Here is a 25,204-nt window from a genome sequence, read left to right as displayed (position 1 = left end):
CCCATCTTCTTTGTACCTGTCGCAGCCTGTGACTTCAGTTAGGTTGTGGACCATACCTTTGGAGGGCAACCGTCACTTTCGTGCCCCTGGAGCATTTCATCAGTCAGTGATGCAAGCTGATAGAACATTCTTTTTTGCAGGGACATAACAATGTCAGCAGAAACAAGGATGCTTCAGGTGATGCCTTCTAAAACCTGCAAGAGAGATCTACTACAGCAGCTACTAATATGAGGAAGACTGCAGACAAAGACACACCTCAACGGGCCTGATGGAAGAGCCAATGCCATTCTTCTTCACCTTTATAGTAGAAGTCCTTGCACACCTATATTCTTCTGCAGCACTTCAGAGCTCACGGATCAGGATGCTGAAGGCAAACTTCTACTGCAAAAGATATTTGCCCTTCCTGAAAGGGAAGCATTCCGGCATTGAGGACCGATGAATTATCTGCATGCGGCTGACAACTTTGAAAGTTCAGGAAGAGGTCGTTTACAGATGTTTTGTCAACCTTCCTGGGATCTTCTTCATAGTCCTGAGAAGGATTGCCCAGCTCCTTCCCAGAAGAATCATCATAATTTTCTAGGAATTCCGCATTGGAGGTTCTATAGACAGGTTTTTTCCCTTTGCAGCCAAACATGCTAAACAGGTAAGGTGTCTTTGAGGGAGAATGAGTGTCATTTGTCTGATTTGGCTCTGTATCAACGATAGAGGTTGGCCCAGACAATTTGAAAAGTTTTGATAAATATCAGGCTTGTGAGTAGGATCTCAGTTGTATCCTTCTTAAGCAGAACCAGTTGCTGGCATCCAATTTTGTGTTTAGCAAAGGCATCTGGTTACCTTGTGGTGGGGATTTCGGCTACTGGTCTATCTAAAGAATACGTATGCATCACCACCAAATATCTGAAACTTTAATTCTTTTTTGACCAACTTTTTTTATACAAGGTCAGCTGCAGTTGAAACATACATGGGGGTAAATCAACAAAGAAAGCATTCAATACCAGCTCAGAACAGTAACTACCTCTCAGATACCCATAGTTTGCATTTATACTCCTTATAATTTTTTTTTTCATAACAACATTTTTATTAGTTATACAGGTTCATCAATACATCAACAACAGCATTTGATCACTAATCACATTATTCAGAACTATCAGATCGTATGGAGGACCGGAGATATATTTTGTGTTGGCAATGCTCAAATGTCCGAAATTTTATTAGGGCTTGGCGAGGTAAGCCAACCTACTGGGAGGAGTGGGTATGACTGTGACATGTGGATTAGTCAGTAGAGGGGGCTGCTTTGTAGCCATCTGATGAGTGGTGGTCTTCTAGACAGGGCTGGGAATCTTGTTGCATAGTCCATGAATGGGTCCCAGATATTCCTGTGTCTAGACAGCGAATTGTTCCGGATCGCGGTTACCCTTTCTGCTACTGCGATGTCCCAGCATTTGGACCACCATAATGCTATAGAGGGCCCATCTTTATGTTTCCACAGGCGGGCCATGGCAATTTTCGCTGCCAGGAGTAAGTGCGTACACAAGCGGGGTATGTGGCCTGAAATCGGTAATGCCCCTCCCCCTGTTTCCCCTAGGAGAACAATCCCCGGGTCCCAAGGAATGGGGAGTCCTGTGATATCCTTAATGTGTTTAAGCACCTCCTTCCAATATGCCTCTGCCTTTGGGCATGCCCATGTCAGGTGAAACAACGATCCGGGGGTGGTACACCCCCGCCAGCAGTGGTCCGAGAGATGTGGATGAGCTCTGTTGATTTGGACAGGGGTCACATAATATCTATAGCAAAGCTTATAGCCCCCCTCCCTATTTGTAATGCATTGAGAGCTTTTATGCAGCCTGGCCCATCTTTTTGCCCATTCCTCCACTTCTATTTCCCTTCCCAGATCCCTCTCCCATTCAGTCATGTACCTTTCTTTTTTTGTGGGGTCCACCCTGTCCAGGAGACGGTACAGTGTGGAGATTCTACTTCTTTTCACAGGGGTCGTAAGAGTGCTCTCCAAAGCCATCAGTTCTCTTGAGCACTTCTCGAGAACCGTTCTATTGGATAGCCAGTGTCTTATTTGAGTATAATGAAATCTTTCCCTTTCCCCGACTCCAAATTTCTCTTTGCATCTTTCGTACAGGATGGGCAGGCCTTCCTCCAGGAAATCGCTCGCTTTAAGTAATCCACCCTCCCTCCAAGCTTGGAAATTATTGGGGCTACAGCCTGGCGAAAACTCCGGGTTATTCCAGATGGGTGATAGAGGGTCGAGTGTGCCCCTGCTGCCCCACTTTCGAGCCGCTGCTTTCCAGCATCGAGCTGTTGTGATTGTAGCAGTTGGAGGGCCCATGTTGGCTTGTCCCTTTCTCTCTGGCAGATGTGGGAGGTCCGCGGGATTGCCCATGCACCAAGTCTCCTCTATCTGCGTCCATTTCGGAGGGTCATCCTCTTGCACCAATGTGAAAGCGTGTGACAGTTGTGCTGCTAGGGTTGGGACCCCCAGCCCCCCCAGACCTTTGTCCCACAACATTATTTGCTTGCTGATGCGTGCCCCCCCCCCCCCAGACAAATCCCTGCAGTTTCTTTTGCATGTCCACAAGTACCGGGCCCGGGATACGGGTCAGTATTGCAGGACATGTGTATAACCACCTGGGGATAGCATTCATTTTAATGGCCGAAATACGGCCGAACCAGGAGATGTCTTTAGATGGCCATGTCATTCTTAAGATTAGTAATTGGGTGTGGAAAATTTTCGGCGTATAGTCGGGCCGGGTGCTTAGTGATTCTCACTCCCAGGAAGTCTATCGCCTCTCTCGCCCATGGAATAGGCATTAGTGGGCGGAGGGCTTCTCTTTCCCGTTTAGGGACATTAATCGCTAAGGCTGACGATTTATCTAGATTAATTTTAAATCCTGATAATATTCCGAAGTCATTTATTTCTTTCCATAGGGTGTCAAGCGACGCTGCCAGATTTGATGCTGTTATCAAGACATAGTCAGCATATAACGCAATTTTATATTCCCTGCCCCCAATCTGGACCCCCCTAATCCTGGTGTTTTGACTAATTTTAGCTGCAAAAGGCTGTGTCGAGGGAATTTTATAGTTAGCCATGACCCATTTGGTGAAGTTTGGGCCAAATCCGAAATGCTCCAGAGTCGCCCGCATGTCCCCCAATCTATCATATCAAATGCTTTATGAGCATCTAATGAGATCACTGCCGTTCTGACCCCAGACCTGTGGGCATGTTCAGCAATGTCTATTGTTCTACGGATATTGTCATTCGCCCCTCTTCCAGGGATAAACCCAGTCTGGTCACTGTCGATTAGACCTGGCAGGGCCGTGTTCAGCCTGCCCGCCAGTACTTTAGCAAAAATCTTACCGTCATTGTTCATAAGCGTGATCAGGCGGTAAGAGGCAGCTAGCTCAGGCACCTTCCAGGGTTTGTGTAACAGGATCGTCAATGATTCAGCCATTGATCTGGAGACGGTGCCGGATTTCAGGAAAGAGCTGAATAGTTCTGCCAGCTGAGGAACCAGGAGCCTAGAGTATTTCTTATAAAAGGATGCAGTTAGTCCATCGGGTCCGGGAGCCGTTGGTTTCAATGCTTTGATGGCGTTGATTATTTCTTCCTCCGATGTAGGCTTTTCGAGGTACTCCAGTTGATTCCTATTCTGCTTGGGTATGGACCGTAGATACTCTGGTAAGTTCTCTATCTTCGTCGGCGGCCCTCTCATGACTTCTGAGTGGTACCTCAATAATTCCAACATTTTCTCCGCATCAGTATAGAGATTCTTACCATTCGGTCCAGTTATGGTGAGTATGTTATTTCTGGTTCGGGTCTTTTTCAGTTTCTGCACCAGTACCCTGTTCGCTTTGTTCCCCTTCATGTAATAAAACTGTTTTGTGAAGGCTAAAGATTTAGCGGTGCGATCGGCGCAGTGCATTTCTAAAGCTGTCTTGGCCTTTCTGAGCTCTCTTTCGGCCTTCCTGGTGTATCGATTTTTCAGGACCGCCTCCAGGTGATGCACCCTCTCCTCTAGCTTGGCAGCCGCTATGTTTCAGACGCTTCGGTGTTCCGCACCAGCACTGATTAGAGAGCCTCTGACAACTGCCTTCATCGCGTCCCAGATGATATTAATGGGAGAGGATTCTGCAGTGTTTTCTTTAAAGTAGTTGGTTATCGTGTTTTCTACTTTCATCCTGATACATTCGTCTAGTAGCAAAGCATCGTTCAGTTTCCAGTTTCTTTGTGCTGGGAGCTTTTGCCCCGATATGGCTAGTTTCGCCAACACTGGGGCGTGATCCGAGACCATACAGGTGTGTATTGTCATCGCCTCCAGACATGGGTAAATGACCCCGAGATCAGAATAAGGTTGATTCTCGAGTAGCCTTTATGCACCTGAGAGTAATGGGAGTAGTCTCTTGAGGATCCGTTGAAGAGCCTCCAGGTGTCTACTGTTTCCGTTTCCCTTAGTAGCTTGGCTAGCGAGAGTGCTTGAGTATAACCAGATTTGGTGGGCGGAAGAGTCTTATCCATCTGGAGATTCGGCATTGCGTTAAAATCCCCGCCCATGATCAGATGCCCTTCTTGGAAAGCTAGAGTGGTAGGAATCAAGTTTTCGACAAAGGCGGCCTGAGCCGAATTGGGGCCATAGATTGACGCTATTGTGATTGGGAGCTCCTCAAACATTCCCTTGAGCAGAAGGAATCGCCCATTTGGGTCTCTCTTTATAGTGACCTTTGTTAGAGGTATCCTGTCGCTTAAGAGTATTGCTACTCCCCTTTTCTTTTGGCCCGAGGAGGCAAAGTATGATTTTCGGTAACTGTTGTATCGGACTCTGTGTTCGTCTTCCTGCAGTAAATGCGTTTCTTGAAGCAACACAATGTCTCCCGCTAATTGACCCAGCCTGTGTTCTACAGATTTCCGCTTCCTCTGGGAATTGAGCCCTTGCACATTCCAAGAGAGAATTGTTATTGTACTCGCATCAGCCATGTTCTCTTGTCCCTTTTTCTTCTCTGCGGAGGCTCTTGTCCGTCTGCTGAGAGCGATCCTCCGTATCTGAATCGGGTGCAGTGTTTTGATGATGGTTCCTTATTGCTGTTGTCAACTCGTTGTGATGTAATCGTAGGTTTTGTTCTGGGTGGCCGGAGCCGACATACCCAGACTGTCCATTTAACTTTCGAAAGTCCCCCCCCCCCCCCCCACCCTCCTAGAACAAACAGGCAGAATAGACAACATCCCACTGCCATCGGGAACTGGTGGCCCCGATGCGCCTATCTTGCCCAACTGGGCTGCCGAGAAAACTGTGAACTTTAGAGATGGAATTTATGTGCCCCCCTGCTTGGGGTGGCGCCTTCGGTGCCCTCGCAAGCGAACGCTTCAGTTTAAGATTTCCATCCTCATATGGACTCACGGAGCCACTCATCCCGCAACTTTCCAGTTTGCACCTTCATTATAAAAAAAAAAAAAAAAAATTCCCTCCTCCAGGAATATGATGGGTGTGTACCTTCATGAGTCAGCTCGGAGTGGAGTTTTTCCTGGGCGGCCCTCGGGGCCTGCGTCGCCTTGCAGGTTTCGACCACTCTCCATCAGACAGTTTATTGTGTTGATGCTGGGATGGTTCCTCAGGGTCCGATCCTCCTCCTGTTCCACCAGCGCCCATGAATTTGTTGGCCTCTTTTTGCGAACGGATTTGTCTCTGAGTCCCCTCCCAAGTGAACCTGACCGACGTCGGGAATCCCCAATGGTAGGCAACCTTTTTTCCCCTCAGCCACTCCGTGAAGTTTCTCATGGCTCTGCGCTTCTGGAGCGTGGAGTTTGCTAAATCTTGATATAAAGATATGTTAGATCCCTAGAACGTTTTTTGGCCCATATGTCTTGCTTCCTTCATGATTTCTTCTTTGATTTGGTAAAAATGGACCCTTGCCCGGACATCTGGTGGGAAATTGGAGGCCGATCTCAAAGCCGTCCTGTGAACCCGGTCCAACTCCAGGGATGACTCGCCTGGTAGGGTTATAATGAAGCTAAGCAGTTGGGTGACGTAGCTTCTTAGCTCTGTGTCCGGAATTGAAGCTGGAATCCCCCTAATGCGTATGTTGTTTCTTCGTGATCGATTTTCGGCATCTTCTTGTTTCACTTCTAGGAGTTCACATCTTTCTTCCAGACCTCTGATTTTATCCATAGCTCTCAACTCACCCGCTTTTGGCGGGTGTCACCCGCCTTGCAAAGGGCTGACTCACCCGCCAAGCCTCATGCACGCCCATTCATTCCAATGGGCGTCTCACCCGCCAGAAACAAAATCGGGGGATGTCACCCGCCTTTGCGAGACACATGGTTGAGAGCTATGTTTTATCTCTGTTGGTCTCTCCCTCAAACTGCTGGTCACAGACTTCCGACTCGAGCTCCGCTGTCCTTCTCTCCACATCAATCACTCTCTTGTCCAAGGAGATTATTTTTTGGGTCACTTCTTCTGTGCTTTTGTGAATTTCCTTCGTCAGGGCCTCTAGCAGTTCCTGCAGATCCGTCTTAGTTACCATTTGAGTTGCATTGGACTCCGATGCCTCTTTGGCGGATTCTTTTCACCGAGGAGAGACTCCGGTGTGTCCCCTTTTTTGGTGCGTTCAGTTGGGGCATTAGCCATCAGCGCTGCAATGTATGTCTGCTTTGACATTTTCCCGCTTCTAGACATCCTGATGAGACTCCGACTCACCCCCTTGGTGTTCTCCAAGTGCGTTCACTCTGCTGCTGGGTGGGGGGGGCGCGAGCCTGATGAGTGTCGGAGCGAGCAGATTCTTTGGTGGTTTTTGGCCAGGGCTCACTGTGTGATTAGGCTTCAATGTTGGCCCACCGGGTAACGTGCTGGGCTCCGATTCCTGGCCCCCGTTTCTATCAGTCCTGCAAGCGGGTGGGGGGGGCTGCCGTATTCAAAACCCCCGCTCCACACCTCGCCTTCAATGAGCCGCCTTCTTCACCTTGTGGCTGCTTGATCCTCTTATCTTCAAGGCAAGGTGGAGCCCCGGCGGTCCTGATTCCCTTGCTAGTAAAAAGCTGCAGCCCAGTGTCTTCGCGCTCCAGCCCACACCCACATATGCAGGTTGATGTTTGTTCGGGTGTTCGTAACGTGAGAGGGGCGAATCAGGGGATCCAGATCTCCACCCCCACTCACCGCTCACCGGAGCTCCTCACCGCTCTGTCTTCGGGTGTCTCCCGGAGCCTTCCGCCAGCGATGCATCAAAGGCCCACAGCCGTTCGTGATCGGTCGGATGATTGGTGGCACACACACCGTCGCAGCGTTACGGCACCATTATGCTGCCTGGGGTGGCAGTTCCTCGGCGGCTCTCAGTGCTTACGGGCGGCTGCCCCCCCATTCCTCCAGGTCTTGTAGCTCAGTGGAGCGGCCGCCATCTTGCCGCCGCGGGCCCCCCGGGCACAGAATGCCTCCGATTGCTGAGTGCAGGGCTCCGTTCAGACCGCCTCCCTCCGTGCCGCAGCCAGAGAGCTTCATCCGCGTTGCAGTCTGTTTTGGGGGAGAAACGGGTGCTGGGGGCAGCAGTATTATATTTCACGCATCGGGCCAGCCAGGAGCTTCTACGGAGTCATGCCGATCGCTGCGGCTCCAAGCCACGCCCTACTCCTTATCATTTAAGCATGTTTGTCTTTTAGTACTGTAAGAAGTGGTGTATAAATGAGGGTTTATGAGTCTGTGCTGGACAATTTTGATCGAGTATCGGCAAGCAGATCTCTGTAAAACTATGGAGCGGGCCCTCCATTGCACCAGTCAATTTCTCTGCTACCAAAAAGTCCCACACTTTCTCCCACCACATTGCTAAGAGCGGGCCCACTTCAATTTTTCAGAATCTGGCAATCGCGATTCTCTTTGCCACCCGAAAATGGGTTTGCCATTTCGCTGTTACCCCCGATCTTGAATATATATCTTCGATGGGAGCTCCTAGTAGAATAACATCTGGCTTCATCGGCAATCGTAATTCATGCCTTTTCATGCTCTTGAGCTGATATCTGAGGAATGCCTTAGCGACAATGGGGAAATGTGCATATTATAGTTGTGTGGAATGAATAGGCCCCCTTTATTTCCTTTGGTGCATACTGGCGAATGGGAAGAATTTGAATGAGGGCATGTTCTACTTATCGAAGACCAGTTGCACTTTGAGCCGGATTTAGGAGTGACCAGTGAGACTTTGAATGAATGCAATGGTGAGGATGATGTGTTAAGACACTTTGCTGTTTGGATGCACTCACCCCCACTCATTACAATGTAGTGGGTGAGGATGCAACTTGGAGTTGCAGTCTGGGGAAGGTGTTTGTAATGTAGGAGCAGATTTACCAAGAATAAAGTTGCAAAGGCTAGTAGAACATTACAGAATATCCGCCTGAGACGAGTAGTGTCTTCTAAACCCTGCAATATCACAGATCTGACTGAATCGACTTGGCTGTCTTTCTTTCATTTGTCATAGGCTCTGGTGATCTGAGTACTGTGTTTATTTCAAGCTGTGGTTGCTTATATGCACCCCTTCCCCACTGCACATTGAGCATTTAATTTTTCCTTTAATTTTTGTGATTGGATCCATTTTCTTTACTGGTCTCTTATCAGCTTTTATTTCTAGTGCTGATTTGTATTTTATTATTGCTTTCATGCACATGATATTTGAAATACCTGACATTCATGCCAGCCCCTTTTTCTCCCAAATGGGCTTGACATAAACCTATGAGGTCACACTGTGGGATGAGAGTCATGATCATGCTGTCGAATGAAGAAGCCAAACTGTCTGGTGATCATGAGAGGGGTACATCATGACGCCTGAGTTGATGAGAAACATAGTGAGTTGGTTGCAGAGCAGTGAAACAGGTATGTTGTAATTGACTATACACTGTGTGTCATCACTTACTGCACAAATGAGAATATAAAGGGGCTAGCAGGTGCCACTTCATCTTTAACCCTCTAGGTAGCAAAGAAAACACTACACATAAATGCAAATGAACTATAGAAGGAATTAATTTAATTTCATTATCTGTCAGCAACAAAATCAATCCCCAAATCATGTGTACAGATCCAAGCATAAACATATCCAGGAGGCTTCTAAAGCATCACCTATATCCTAGCATGTTGGCCTGGATACCCATGCCCAGACTTGGATCTTCCTTAGGTTCTGGTATATCTGCCTTCCTTTCATTGGCCGCTGTTCTTTCACCTTCTTGGTGTCTTCTCTGGTTTTCATCTCAGCTTTGCTTGCTGGATTTACTTTTGGACTTTGTTCTGTTTTTGGCATTGGATCTTCTTCGCGTCCTATTTCTGGCAAGACTTGGACTTTGGATATCCTTGCTCTGGTGGGTTCTAAGTTCAATTGTCTAATTGCTAGCGAGTATCCTTTGAGTACCTCCATGTGATGTTCCATCACATTAGCATACACATTACCTCCAAATTAGAGACAGAATCTGTGGTATCCTGGGTCAGCTCCATTATCAGCCTTCCCCAATGTTACAATGAATGGTTTCTCCACAGGTATGGACATTTATTATTTGCACATTAGGTACTTTGATGAATCCCAGGGTGTTGTCACTGCGTCCATGTGGTAGGCCCCTTCCCATGAGGCTGGTAGGTGAGGCTGCTATCCGCTAGTCCCCCTGGGGGTGGTACTCAGTGGGTGGATCTCATGGGTAGGGAGGCCCTTCATGGGACCAGTGACGATCACCTTGGGAGAGCACAGTATTCCCCTCCTTCATTTCACTCCCGTTCTTCCTTTCACTCCATTCAGAGCCCTATGGTTTCCCACACCCACATCTATCTATGTAGAGTTGAAGAAACCAAGTCACCTGAAAATACTGAGCAGACGAATGATACTAAATTCTATGGTAGTCATCACTTCAACACTGGGAGGAGCAGGAAGGCTGGAGTAATGAGGCATACTTATATGAAACAGAACTTGCAGTCCAGTTGTTGGAGACTGCCTACTGGTTACGCAAAGTACAAGTTAGAGGAAGGACTAAACCATTTGTCTAACCTGCCCCCAAGGAACAGAGAGCAAAGTTTGAATGCTGGTGACAGAAAGACAAGGGGAGAAGCAGCAGACTGGCGTGACAGTGAAATGGAGTCACCTTCTTTAGGAATGCTGCCTGGAACCAGCAGACCATGAGAAACCAGAGAACATCCAAGTGTGCAAGAGACTTGGGATGCCTCCTGGAGAGAAGCCACACAGCCGGACTCGCCCAAACTGAAGCAGGGACACGGATAACAGCGGGAGATGGGAAAAGATGTCGGAAAGGTTGCCCAGAGAGTTGTAAGCAGGACACCATGCAGCGGTAACCCGAAAGCAAGGTACGGGTGGTGACTGGGTCCATGAGAGGGTCTGGGAACCGAAAGAGGGCAATCCAAGTAGGGTCTGGGTCCCAAGTAAAAAGACTGATGAAACGTGGGCCAAGGACCCTAACAAAAATGTGAGGACACAAATATATACTGCAGCCATAGACACTTGGCAGGAGAGCAAACCAAGTGTCCCGGAAGGCCAATATAAAGGGGTCTGGGATCCTAGGCGAACTGAGGCTAATAATACACGGGTCAAGGACCCTAAGGGAAAGAGAAGGACACAAATATATACTGCATCAGTAGACACTTGGCAGGAGAGTAAACCAAGTGTCCTGGAAGACCAGCACAAGAGAGTCTGGGGCCATGCGAATATCAAACGGAGAGAGAAAACAGGATATGCTTGGCAGGGGCAAATATCCTGTGAGAAGGAAAGGCATAATAAGCACACCAGAAAGGCTGAACCAACAGAACGCATCCTATGTGGAACAATGCCTGGCAGGAGAGTACACCAGGTCTGTTCAGTTGGATATTGAGTGGAGAAGAGTTAGACAATTTGCATTAGAAAAACACCAGGGTCTGGGACACATATGAAGTTTGGAGAGGCCGACAGAAGCAAAGCACACAGGTCTGGCAGCCAAACAAGAGCAAAGAAACTGAATCAAAGGGCTGAGGCCCGGAGCAAGTCAGTGACAACCAAGAGGGATCTGGAATCTGTGTGAAAGAGAACTGTACAAATCTGAAACTAGGGGTCAAGGACCCATTGGCAAAGGAAGAGACATTTCCAATGTGTGATAGCCCAGTCTGGCAGGATAGTGTACCAGACTTGCCGCTACAGTTTTGAGTTGGAGAAAGAAATCAGGGAAAGAGATGCCCCCCTTTTTGAACACTTGGAAATTGTGTTTAGACATTCATTGTGTTTTTGCACTATGAACTGAATTTTAAAGGTCCATGTCCAGAATGAGAGAAGCCTCCTTCATTAGTTTAGTGCAGGCTTCTCCAGCCTTTTTGAAGGTGGGGCCGAAGCATTAGCTTTTTGTCACCCAGTGGGCCGGTGAGCCAAAAGTCAATAACTTAAACCAAAGCAGTATATTAAAAAGCGATATTGTGTGACCTTTGACGCAATAGCATCACAGGCAATGATGCGCCATGCAGTCCCAAAGATAGCTTTTGGTGTCGGGGGCAGTGAGTATCTAAGGGAGTCCCTCCATCAAATGATCCAAGGTCAGTTGCTTGTGATTTCTTTCAGTGTATATGTGTTAATATTTTCCTGAAATAGTGGGGGCGACCAAGCATAGTGAGGGAGCTATAAGGCTTTAAGGATGGTTTGGGGGGGGTTCCCCCTCCAAGAATATTTTTTCAAATATGGGGTCGAAATGGTGCATTTTACAGAAGAGAAGGTGACCAAAAAGCCATAAGTTTACAATCAGTTCTAAAGGGTAACATGAAAATTCCATGTCATCAACAGCAGACAAGAACATTTTACAACACAACACATTTTAATGATCTATGTGTCCACAGTGTAAGACAGCACTGTCACTGATGTAACACATTGTCATGCTGGTTGTGCTCAAAATATGCCTCTGTAGCAACATGTCTATCCTGGCTGTTCCCAATTTAGGCCAGCATTGTCCTGTACAAAGCATGATTGATGCTGCCTGTGCAGTGTGCCCAATAGATATGCCAGTTTATCTCTGTAATACACATTCATTACTTCTGTGTTAATGAGTGATGCTGCCTGTGCAGTGTGCCCAATACATATGCCGGCTTATCTCTTTAATACCCATTAATTACATCTGGGTTAATGATTAATGCTGCCTGCGCAGTGTGTCCAATACACATGGCAGCTTATCTCTGTAATACACTTCATTACTTCTGTGTTAATGATTGATGCTGCCTGTGCAGCGTGCCCAGTACATATGGCAGCTTATCTCTCTAATACTCATTCATTACTTCTGTGTTAATGATTAACGCTGCCTGTGCATTGTGCCCAATACACATGCCAGCTTATCTCTGTAAAATACTTTCATTACTTCTGTGTTAATAATTGATGCTGCCTGTGCAGTGTGCCCAGTACATATGGCAGCTTATCTCTGTAATGCACATTCATTACTTCTGTGGTAATGATTGATACTGCCTGTGCAGTGTGCCCAATAAATATCGGCGCATATCCCTGTAATACTCATTCATTACTTCTGTGTTAATTGATGCTGCCTGTGCACTGTGCTTAATACATATGGCAACTTATCTACTGTAATACATTCATTACTTCTGTGTTAATGAAAGAAGCATAATCCAATTCAACAGATAAAATGTGGAAAAGCGATCACCCAAAGGTGAACCTAATTGAAGAAACGCAATGTGAGCATAATCTTAAAGTATGAAGAACTAGACATGGCCGGATCCCTCCTCTCCCAGAGTTGAGGGGCGGCCGGTGCGCTGGTACTCGGATCACTCCAGCCGAGCTGAGGGCCATGTTGTAGGACCCGGGGAGGGAATTGACCTCATGGTGTCTGCTGTAAGCCCACAGTGTCTTGGATCTGGTGGGCTACGGTGTTATGCGCTCTGAAAATTCACTCCCCAGCTGGCCTTCCTCCAACGGGGGCATGGACACCTCACAAGGGCTGTTTTGCCTCGTCCAGATTAGCACTTGTCAGTTGCAAAAACAAAAACTAGATAGAGCCCCAGGCATTTTACCTGCTGTGCTGCTTTTCCGAGTATGGATGGCATGATTGCGTTGCCTAGCCATTTTGGCAAAAAATTAATTCCCACATGCGGTAAAATCATGTGTAAAATCATTCTTTTTGTGATGCAATTTGAACAGTACCCAAGGGGGAGGTTTTTGTAAAACGTGATGCAAATTGTACCCTCCCTCCCCAGTACTTGTGTGTTTTGGTCATTTATTAGTGTATTCAATTTACTTTTGCTTTTATTTTGCTGCATGGAGTGTGCGAGGTGTCTTGTTCGGGCGAAGAACGGGGCCAGTTTCTTAAAAGAGGCACTGCAAACATTGCATAAGTCAAATGAACTTTAATTAGAGGCTGAGTGCCAGTTGCCATAGAGTCAGTGTTTATACCTGCATCCTGGCGCCGGGTTTGTCTGCCAGACAGCACATTCCAAGGCATTGCCTTAGGATGTATGGAAGTCTGAGAGGACATTGACCTGCACACCTTTTGTTTTACCATGACTATCTTTTTAAGAAAAAGTAAAACAGAACATACAGTATACAAAATAGAAATAAGAAAGTGACACAGACCACACCGTAAGCATGATTGCCACTGCATTCTGCTTACAGAACAGTACAGCAACAATAAAGCAAGCATAGACAAATGCAACAATGGGCCTCATTATAAGTTTGCCGGTACGGAAACAAGGACGCTGGTAAGCTCACTGGAACCCTTGCTTCCGGACCGGCAAACTACAAGTCTGCCTGCTGGAGCAGCTGTGCCCAACAGGTCTGACCCTGCCGGATGCAGCAGCCACGGTAGGCAGACTTGTCATGGGGGCACCGTTGTTAATGGTGCCGGTGCTCCTGTGTCCCCACTCCCATAGACCCAGTAGGACTCTATGGGAATGGGGATTAAGAATTTACCGGCATCTGACTTCCCGGCTGCCGGACTCAGAATGAGCCGTTGGCACCGTGAGGTCAGGTGCCAGTAAATTATTCTGAGTGGGTCGGTGTAGCACCGGCAGGGTTACCACTGGAGTCGGAATGAGGCCCAATGTCTTCTTCCATATAGTGAAAATGGTTTCTGTGTTTCTAGGTTTCATCATCAAATGCACAGGTACTCAGACAATTTGCCAGGTACTACCATCACATTCCCAGGTACTATCATTGTTTTCCAGATATTGCCACAATATGCTTAAGTACCTGCCTGATAGGACGGGTATTGCCATCATTAACCAGATATTGTCATCATTAACCAGGCATTGCCATCATAAGTCACTCGCATCATTTCTGGATTTTGCCATAATATGCAGTCAGAATCTCACACTATGTGCCTGGTTTGCTGTCAAATGCCAAGGTATTCCCACCATTGTCCAGCTGCAGTATTGCATTAGTTTGCCCAGGTGCTCTGACCACGTCAGGCATTTCTACCATACTAAGTACTATGGGTGTCCAGTCATAATTTCGAAAACATAATTTTGAAAGTAAAAAAAGTCGAATCAAAAATGTCGAAAAAAAAAATGTCGAATTGTTTTTTTTTTCGATATTTTTTTTTTGGCTCTAGTTTCTGTGAAAAAAATAGGTAAAAATAAAAAAAAGGGAGGTTGGGGGGGGAACCCCCCCATTTCGAAAAAAAAACGTCATTAAAAAAAAATTCGACATTTTTATTTTCGACATTTTTTTTTCGACTTTTTGACTTTCGAATATTTTGTATTCGAAATTATGTCTATGAACCAGTACTATGTTATGGGTTATTTGTAAAACACAACATTCACCCTTTCCATTGCTTTTAGGTGCAGACAGCTTTCATGGGAGTACGTGTTTGCTCGCTATGGGTGGGTGTCCTTCTGGGAAGGTTTTCTTTCCCGTTAGGAGTTGTAGCTGTGCTACATCCCAATACCTTGTAGTGTGGTGTGAGAGTGTCCTTTAGCTTTGGAGCGGTCAGGCTTTGTGACCTTCCGCGACACCTGTGTGTCATTGTTAGAGTGTGCCCGGGTATTGAAGTGGGTTACTTTTGTGTGTTCATGCATAAATTGGTGGTGATAAGTGATTTGGTTTCAGTTGATCTGATGTCTTGCGGTTGTGCGCTCGTCAAGCTGATGTTCCCGGAAGTATGGAAGATAGTGGTTGAGTAGGTTGTTGGGTCCATCGGTGTCATGTTAGAAGGATCATTAGAAGCCTGGTGGTGGTGCGAGTCGGTGAGCCAGTTTTTGGGTGCACAAAGGAGGAGGTTGTTGTGGATCATTGCGGCTCACAATGGTTCTGAAGAGCTTCTCCTTTCATATTTGTTCAATTATTATTTTTCTTCTCATAGAGAGTTGTTGTGTTTGTGTTTTTTGTATGTAAATGAATGTGGTTTCTGAAAGACAAAACAGACAAACCAGAAAAGAATTCCTCATTGTTCCAAATTCCCGTCAATTTCGGACTTTGTGGTTAGGGCGTGAAGCAGTTGTTGATAGGATGAGCGTGTGTGGGTCGGACGAAGCACAGTCCATCCACTCTGTTTCACCCTTGGGAGGGTGTTCCTTAGTGACTTCTCTGTGTGAGTATGTGTGAAAGGTAGGATTTTGTTAATGTTGGTCCAGCAAAAACATGTTAATTTTGGTCATATTATGTTGGCATAATATGCCCCAGTTCTCACATAATTTGCCGACTATTACCGTTATATTTTTCAGTCGGTGTCTCAGATCTAGAAAGCCAGTTAGTTCAGTTTGAGGAGTAAGGAGTCTATTCTGATTTAGGGAAGATATCAATCTTTAGCCGCCCTCTGAAAGTGATCAAATCTGAGTAGGAACACAATGCAGTAGCCATGGAAATCTATAGCTTGGGAACTATAACAGAGAATGACTGGCCACCAACCCTTGTGCCTTTAAAGTGGTATCAAGACTAGGTGACCCTACTGATCCCGGGCACTGGGGAAGGTCTGGCCACCAAGAAGTGGCCCGAGGTATGGCATTATGATTGGCCCTTGCCGTGTAATCAGAAGCAAGGTAGTGTGACTTGTGGATTCTTCTCTTACCGCAACAGGGCCCGACGTCTACTGGTGGGGGGTAGGACCTGGCCCACCAATCCCCTTAACTAGGAAGGGGACTTTGTCCCATTGGCAATAGGTAACCAATGTATACGATGCAAATTTGTAGTGATATGTTCTATTTTTCCTGCTGCAACCTACACACAAGTTGCCATATGCTGAACAAGCTGGAGGGGCCACAGTCGGCACTAAGGAAGACTCGGATAAAGGTTGTTTTCATAGTCTAAGCGCGACAGCATGACTACTGATAAAGCAGATCTCACTTCCTCAGTAGAGAAAAGTGGGTACATCTTTTGAAAAATCAGTTGTTGAAAGCTAGATACTGCTCCATTACGAGTCCTGAAGGACAACTCAGACTCCACCATGACAGCCAGATTTCACCCAACATTCGTCATTAGTGGATTAGGTCTCCATGGTATTGGCCGCAACTGGGCTTTCCGTCTTTCCTGTGTTTATTTGAAGCCAAAACTAAGGTGGGTCTGGGAAACTCTCTACCAGCACAAACACAGCCCATTGACTTGTTCTTGGGTGGACGGCCCCTGGGAGAGTCTCAACCAAGTCTTTAGCTCACGTTCTTTTCACAGAGAAGAAATTTCCCCGCATATCAGTCTTTGTTCTGCCCAGGGGCAGTCCAGCACCGAAATGCTAGGCAATTCTCCTCTGAACAAGAGTACCATAGCAACCCCATACACGTGTTTCAGCCTAGTTGGGGATCATCAGTGAGGTGAGGCTGTGCCTCTCTAAGAGCAGTGAGCAAGGGGTCCACGTCTGGATTCCCCTGGTAACTTAGGGTGAGACTCAAAGTTACTTAGTATGAAAAACAAAGGTGGTTCTGGGAAACTCTCTACCAGCACGAACACAGCCCATTGACTTGTTCTTGGGTGGATGACTCCTGCATACATGCCAACCCTCCCGATTTAGGCGGGATACTCCCGATTTTTCGGTGAAAAATATAGCTATTTTTCACATTCTCCCGCCTAAAATTACTGTAGCCCCAATGCATTCCTATGGGGAAATGTAGGTCTCCCGATTTCCCAGTGGAAATCTCCCTCCCAGGTGGCTCTGAATGTTGGCATGTATGCTCCTGGGAGAGTCTCAACCAAGTCTTTTATTTGAAGCCAGTTAGTGTTCAACCAGTATTGGAATTCATATTGGAAGCAAAACGAGCAGCTGTGAAAAACAGATCTTCACCCAACCAGATACGTGTCCACGGGGTCACTTTGAATTGTTGGTGTGGAAAGCCAAGCTGTAAAACTAAGGCGTAAATCAGTGTATGCCCCAGCGTACTGCTCCAGGTCATAATGGATTTGCAGGCAGAGTGGGAAGCAATGCGAGGAATCTGTTTCCTCCTCGTCCTTCATGCTCGGCGTGCAAAACCTCTCTGTTGTATGCCTGCGTGGCTGCAAATGTATACCTTTTTCTGATTTCTCTTTTGTCCAATCAGTCACAAGACTTCTATTTTTATTAAGATTAATTTAGAACAGGCACAATAACGTTCTTTCTTTTGCAGCTAATAAGAATGTTATCTATTATAATTCTGTTAATCTCTCCGGCAGAGCCTTCCAGAAGGATATGAGTCAGGAGACATGTGCATTGACTACAGACTTGTGGGCCTAACGGCATGCAATGGTCTGATTATTTACTGATAATCTTCATTACTCCTAGCCCTACTCTTCCTCGTCACAGTACTTACCTCATGAGGCCCCTGCCTCCGACACAGGACCTTCTTCTATTTCTTTAAATCTCTATAACTCCTCCCGCACATCCACGCCACTCAGTTTCATATTACCAAGCCGGAGCATGGGACCTTCCCCGCAGGGAGGGTAAGGAGGGTCGTTAGTACTGTGACGAGGAACAGTAGGACTAGGAGGAATGAAGATTACCGGTAAGTAATCAGAGCATTACCTCCACGTCCACTCTTCCTCGTCCCAGTACTTAGCTGATGAGGTATACCAAAGCAGCAACGGGGAAAAGGTCCCAATGAGAGACAGAGCCAAAAACAGTGCAGCAAAACACACACCCACAATAACTCTTAATTCACATCCCCACAGACAAAACTCCAACCTCGAAGGAACCAACCCCCGAGTGGGAGAAACTCAACCCATAGCGGTTGATGAAAATGTTTAGACCAGCCCAGGCGGCAGCCATACAAATCTCTTGCAGATAAACCCTCCTCGCATCGGACCAGGAAGCCGCCAACCCCCTGGCGGACCGCCCCTGATCGTGCGCAGGCACAGGCAGGCCAGAAGCCACATAGGCCATGGAGATCACAACATGGAACCACTGGAAAATGGAAACCACAGATGCCTTATGCCCAGCCCCAGCCGGACCACAAGCAATCAGAAGACTATCAGATTGGTGGAAAAGAGCTGTCAGGGTGCAGGGCGTTATAAGGGGGAATCAGGGCTCAAAGAGGGGCCCCAGACATAGAAAAACCAGTCAAAAAACAAAACAAACCCAAAGGAACAGCCTCCAGCCTTATAGGAGACTTCTCTGTCCCCTTTGCAGGCTAAAGGCCCTCCGGACCACAACTCCCAGCAGCCTCCGGGCCGGGAACTACTTTTCCACTCCCAAGCTGGGAGGGGCTCGCGCACGCGCAAAGAACAAAGGCACGGGGCTTGTGCTTGAGCTCCCGACCGGAACGGACGCATCCTCCAGAGCTCCTGCCGACGGGAATCACGCGAGGGGCCACGCCCCAAGGAATCCCCATTCCGGCCCCTCGCATAGACAAGATAAGTACAGCAAAGCCCTGGCGACCCAACCCTGCTTGGGAATTATAAGCGCAGCTATGGGGGAAAGCGCGGAAGAAGCAGAGACGCATAGGAGCTTCCAATCCTTTGAGGGGCACGCGCAGGGGGCACCGCCCGCCCATACTACGTCCCCTCCTAAAGGGAAAAGCTAAGTGCCTACCAGCTCCATAGCTTTTATCCGACGCGATCTTGGCTCGCATGCTTCACTGACTAACGCGCGCAGCGTTTGCTTTCCAACCAGTCTTCAGCCACGTGCGGCGCACTTAGTGCTTAATTTTAGGCCACGTGCGGCAAAATTTTGGCGGCACGAAGGATCTTATTCTCTAAGGCCACGTGCGGCGAACTTGAGCCGCATGTTCTGAACACCTTTTTAGTTGGGCACTATTAAGCTCAGAGAGCAGATTAACCAATTAGGTGTAATGTGCATGTGCTAGCACTAACCAAACTCAAAGTGGCATGTCACTAATGTAGGTTTGTGGTGGTTGTATTTCGCCTTTGTGAGTTAACACAGGCCACTAATACTAAACTCTCCTGCAGCATCAAACTGCTCCGAGTTCCGGACCTGAGAGTGCGCAGGCAGGAGGCCAGCACTCAACCACAGAGCTAAGGGCCTTTTGCATCAAAAGTTATTGTACAACACTGTGTGTATGTGGGGAAATAGAATGTAAATATGTTGTGACTGTTGTTTTTTCCCATGTGTCCCCCTGCCTGTCCACTTCCCCTTTCCTTAACCCTCTATCCGGTTACCCGCTTTTCGAGACCCATCCAACCAACGAGATCCTAACCTTCTTTCCCTGCTGGGGTCTTGGAGGCCTGTGTGAGCTTAGACTTGCAGGTGCCCAGACCGTAGTGGGGGTAGTTGGTTCGTGCTACTCCTGCACCTGGATTTTGGAGCCGTGACAGAAGCACAAGCCCAAGTATTACAGGTGCCCGAGTGGCACGACCCAGCTAGGCTATGGAGGAACTAACCAAGGTCCTGCAGGACTTACATGCCGAGCTCACTGCCACCAGACAGGACTACGCTACCCTGGCCACCCAAGTGCGTTCTTTAACAGCCCAAACTGCTCCCCTTCCAGGAGGTGCTACCACACCCACTCCCGTCCAAGTGAGTGTGACCCCAGGGTCCATAGTCCCCTTAGCTCCCCCAGAAAGATATTCAGGTGACCCGCAGAAATACCAAACTTTTCTAACTCAATGCCAACTCCACTTCCTCACTAACCTGCGGCTTTTCGTTCAACCCAGGCCAGAACCGCCTTTGTCATTTCCTACCTTACAGGGGATGCGGCGGCTTGGACAAATCCCTTAGTACAAAGGGATGATGCAGTTCTATATAGCTGGGATGAATTTCAAATAGAGTTTGGTAAGATCTTTAATCATCAGGCTGCCGGTATGTGTAAGGATAGGGAGTTACTCACCTTGCGTCAAGGCAATAAGGAATTAGTTACATATGTGACTCAATTAAATCGACTGGTGGCAGAGACAGAGTGGCCCCGAGAGAAAAGGATGTCGCTCTTTTATCAAGGTCTTCGTGACGACATAAAGGACCTAATTGCTCAGGTCGACCCTCAACCCCGAGATTGCCCAGCAATGATTGACCTGGCATTGCGTCTAGATCATCGCCAAGCTGAGCGACGAGGGGATAAGAAACGAGGGGACTCTCGTCCCATAGCCAGGTTAGACCACACTCATTTAACTCGTACCCCGGAAAAGTCAGGCGGGGATGAGCCGATGCAGATTGGGTCAGTCCGCGGTCCCCTTACTAAAGACGAAAAAGAACGACGGCGTAAGAAGGGGCTGTGCTTGTATTGCGGAACCGCTGGACATTTTGTCAAGGACTGCCCTACGAAACCTAAAGCACAGGGAAACGCTTCGGCTCGGCGGTTGTAGGGGTACTACAGCCGAGCCCAGTGAAAGAAGTTACCCCAGACTCAAACTTGGAAAATTATGCCCCCCACATCACTCTGCCAGGGGTTTTACATTTCTTGGGGCGTGAGGTATGGGCGGCTTTACTCTTAGATACTGGTGCTACGTGTAACTTTATGCATGTTTCATATGCTGCCAAATTGGGGGTGCCCTTGTGTAAAAAAAGGACACCAGAACCAGTAAGGGCGGTGGACGGGACTGCTTTGAGTTCAGGCCCCATAACTCATTGCACTCAAACCTTGACACTCAGTTGTCAGCAAGACCACAGAGAAACAATCAGGTTTGATCTTATAGCAGCACCCTAGTTTGGCGTTATCCTGGGACTACCTTGGTTTGCAAAACATAATCCCCTGGTGAACTGGTCCAAGGGTACAGTATCCATGTCCTTTCCGCACTGTCGTTCCCATTGCACTGCAGTGGTTCAGTCCTTATCTTTAGTCCGGGAGCCAACTATTGCTGATATAGAGGCACTAGATCTCAGTAACTTGCCGCCAGAATATCAAGCGTTCAAGGATGTTTTTAGCAAGAAATCAGCTGAAACTTTGCCACCCCAGCGGCCTTTTGACTGCCATATAGATTTAGAACCTGGAGCAGTACTACCCTGTAATCGCCTGTATGCCCTAACAGAGGCGGAGATGGAACATCTTAAAGAATATATCGATACCAATCTGAAAAGTGGTTTCATCCGCCATTCTAATTCGTCTGTCTCGTCGCCGTTGTTCTTCGTAGCAAAGAAAATGGGTGACTTGAGAACATGTATTGACTATAGGGGAATAAACCGTATTACGGCTAAAAATCGGTACCCCTTACCGCTGATTCCAGTGCTGCTGGATCAAGTACAAAACGCAACGGTGTACACAAAACTAGATCTCCGGGGAGCTTATCACCTGGTGCGAATGCGGGCTGGAGATGAATGGAAGACCACATTCAGGACCAAATTCGGGCTGTACGAGTACCAGGTGATGCCTTTCGGGTTGTGTAATGCCCCGGCAGCATTTCAGCACTTCTTGGATGAAGTATTACGTGAGTACCTGGATGTTTTCGCTGTGGTGTATATCGATGACATATTGATATATTCGACCAACATGCAGGATCACGTGAAACACGTTAGGGCAGTCGTACAACGGCTTCGGGAACACAATCTATTTGCTAAACTGGAAAAATGCGAATTTCACCGTACCACAGTAGAGTTCTTGGGGTACTTCCTGACCCCATCTGGGGTGCAGATGGACCAGAGGAAAGTACAGGCGGTGGTGGATTGGCCGGCTCCAACATCTGTAAAGGAAGTGCAATCCTTTTCAGGTTTCGCCAACTTTTACCGGCGTTTCATACAAAACCTCTCCGACCTGGTGATGCCTATTACAGCTTTGCTCAAAAAAGGGAAGGCGTTTGTTTGGGATAAAGCCGCCGAACAAGGTTTTCAGCAGTTAAAGTCAGCTTTCACGTCTGCACCAGTGCTACGACATCCAGACCTGATCGAGCCGTTTCTAGTTGAGACGGACGCCTCAAGCTATGCCCTAGGAGCAGATCTATCTCAACGAGACCCCAAGACAGGGTTACTACATCCTGTGGTGTACTACTCTAGAAAATTACTACCGGCGGAGATTAATTACACCATAGCCGACCGCGAACTATTGGCGGTAAAGGCAGCATTTGACGAATGGCGTCATTATCTATTGGAAGCCCGCCATACGGTCACTGTCATGACTGACCATCGGAATTTACAATTCATTAAGACCGCAAAAACACTTAGTCCCCGCCAGTTACGTTGGGCAATGTTCTTCTCGAGTTTCGATTTTCTGATTACATATCGCCCAGGAACCAACAACATGAAAGCTGATATCTTGTCTCGATATCCAGAACCAGAGAACAAAGCCATGGACGAGGTTCGTCCGATAGTTCCGACCACTCGGATAGTGGGACTAGTGGGTAGACCTAATATCTTTGATGATGTATTAAAGGCCATGACTGCCCAAGAATTGCAGGAATGGTGCTCAGGAGTCCCGCAACATACGTTAACAGGCGGCATTCCCGTATTACGCTAAGGCTTTATATTTGCCTACATTAGCACTCAGAAAAGAAGTGATGCATTGGTGTCATGACTCTACGTTAGCCGGACATCCCGGTATTGTCAAAACCCAGCAGAACGTGAGCAGACATTTTTGGTGGCCGACGCTACTTTGTGACGTGCGGGTTTATGTAACGGAATGCAGCACTTGCAGCAGACAAAAAGCTAGTCATCAAAAACCGGTGGGTTTACTCCAGCCGTTGCCGACCCCACCAGCCCCTTGGCATACAGTCACAATGGAATTAATTGTGGATTTGCCACCAGTGCAAAAGTACACCTCTATCCTAGTGGTTGTGGACTCTCTTACCAAAATGAGTCACTTCATTCCATGTATTGGAGTTCCCACTGCGTGTGAACTGGCAGACTTATTCTTGAATCATGTGGTTCGTCTTCACGGTTTGCCTACACGTGTCATCACGGACAGAGGCCCACAGTTTACCTCACGATTTTGGCGAGCATTGTATCAGTTGATCGGGATGGAGGTCAGCCTATCGTTCGGTTATCACCCGGAAACGGATAGTCAAACCGAACGCGTGAATCAAGGTCTAGAACAATACCTACGTTGTTACGCAGCAAATACCGAGGCGTCATGGGTTCAGTATGTCTCGTTGGCTGAAGTGGCATATAACAACACCGTACATAACTCCACCAAGCATACACCCTTCTTTGGAGCTTATGGATACCATCCTCGATTATTGCCCACAACACCCGGTGACCATTCAACAAACCTACCCACCCTATTGGGGCGTCAGGCTTACGCGCAGCAGGTTTGGAGGGACATTCAGGCAAATTTGGACACCGCCAAAAAAACATATAAACGCAGATGAAAAAAGAAGGGTAAGTCCCCAGTACAAACAGGGTGACAGGGTCTGGTTGTCTACCCGAAATATTAAATTGTCCGGACCTCGCAACTACAGCCAAGGTTTTTGGGTCCATTTACTATTCCGGATGTGATTAACCCGGTGGCAGTGAGGCTGGCATTACCTCCACAAATGAAAATCCATCCAACTTTCCATGTGTCCCTGTTGAAATCAGCCCGACCATCCATTCGCACAGAGAAACCACCACCTATCATAATTCAAGGACACCCGGAATATAAGGTCCGAGCCATTCTGAACGCACAGCGTCGCCCAGACGGGGTGTACTATTTAATAGATTGGGTTGGATATGGTCCCGAAGAGCATTCCTGGGAGCCAGCACACAATGTGCATGCTCCTAGATTGGTGAGACAATTCCATAGAAATCATCCAGAGAAGCCCAAGCCCGAGTCCTTCCGTGCAGGGGGGAGTACTGTCAGGGTGCAGGGCGTTATAAGGGGGAATAAGGGCTCAAAGAGGGGCCCCAGACATAGAAAAACCAGCCACAAAACAAAACAAACGCAAAGGAACAGCCTCCAGCCTTATAGGAGACTTCTCTGTCCCCTTTGCAGACTAAAGGCCCTCCGGACTACAACTCCCAGCAGCCTCCGGGCCGCAAACTACTTTTCCACTCCCAAGCTGGGAGGGGCTCGCGCACGCGCAAAGAACAAAGGCACGGGGCTTGTGCTTGAGCTCCCGACCGGAACGGACGCATCCTCCAGAGCTCCTGCCGACGGGGATTACGCGAGGGGCCACGCCCCAAGGAATCACCATTCCGGCCCCTCGCATAGACAAGATAAGTACAGCAAAGCCCTGGCGACTCAACCCTGTTTGGGAATTATAACCGCAGCTACGGGGGAAAGCGCGGAAGAAGCGGAGACGCATAGGAGCTTCCAATCCTTTGAGGGGCACGCGCAGGGGGCACCGCCCGCCCATACTACGTCCCCTGCTAAAGGGAAAAGCTAAGTGCCTACCAGCTCCATAGCTTTTATCCGACGCGATCTTGGCTCGCATGCTTCACTGACTAACGCGCGCAGCGTTTGCTTTCCGACCAGTCTTCAGCCACGTGCGGCGCACTTTGGAAGCACGGGGAGCCCTCAGCCACGTGCGGCATACTTTGGCAGCACGGGAAGCCCACAGCCACGTGCGGCAAACTTTGGCAGCACGTAGTGCTTAATTTTAGGCCACGTGCGGCAAAACTTTGGCGGCACGAAGGATCTTATTCTCTAAGGCCACGTGCGGCGAACTTGAGCCGCATGTTCTGAACACCCTTGTAGTTGGGCACTATTAAGCTCAGAGAGCAGATTAACCAATTAGTTTTAATGTGCATGTGATAGCACTAAACAAACTCAAAGTGGCATGTGTCACTAATGTAGGTTTGTGGTGGTTGTATTTCGCCTTTGTGAGTTAACACAGGCCACTAATACTAAACTCTCTTGCAGCATCAAACTGCTCTGAGTTCCGGACCTGAGAGTTTGCAGGCAGGAGGCCAGCACTCAACCACAGAGCTAAGGGCCTTTTGCATCAAAAGTTATTGTACAGCACTGTGTGTATGTGGGGAAATAGAATGTAAATATGTTGTGACTGTTGTTTTTCCCATGTG

The sequence above is a fragment of the Ambystoma mexicanum genome, chromosome 5p (genome assembly GCF_040938575.1).
Source record: "Ambystoma mexicanum isolate Mex_15411 chromosome 5p, UKY_AmexF1_1, whole genome shotgun sequence".
Taxonomy (NCBI): Eukaryota; Metazoa; Chordata; class Amphibia; order Caudata; family Ambystomatidae; genus Ambystoma; species Ambystoma mexicanum.
Note: the sequence above shows the minus strand (reverse complement) of the source record.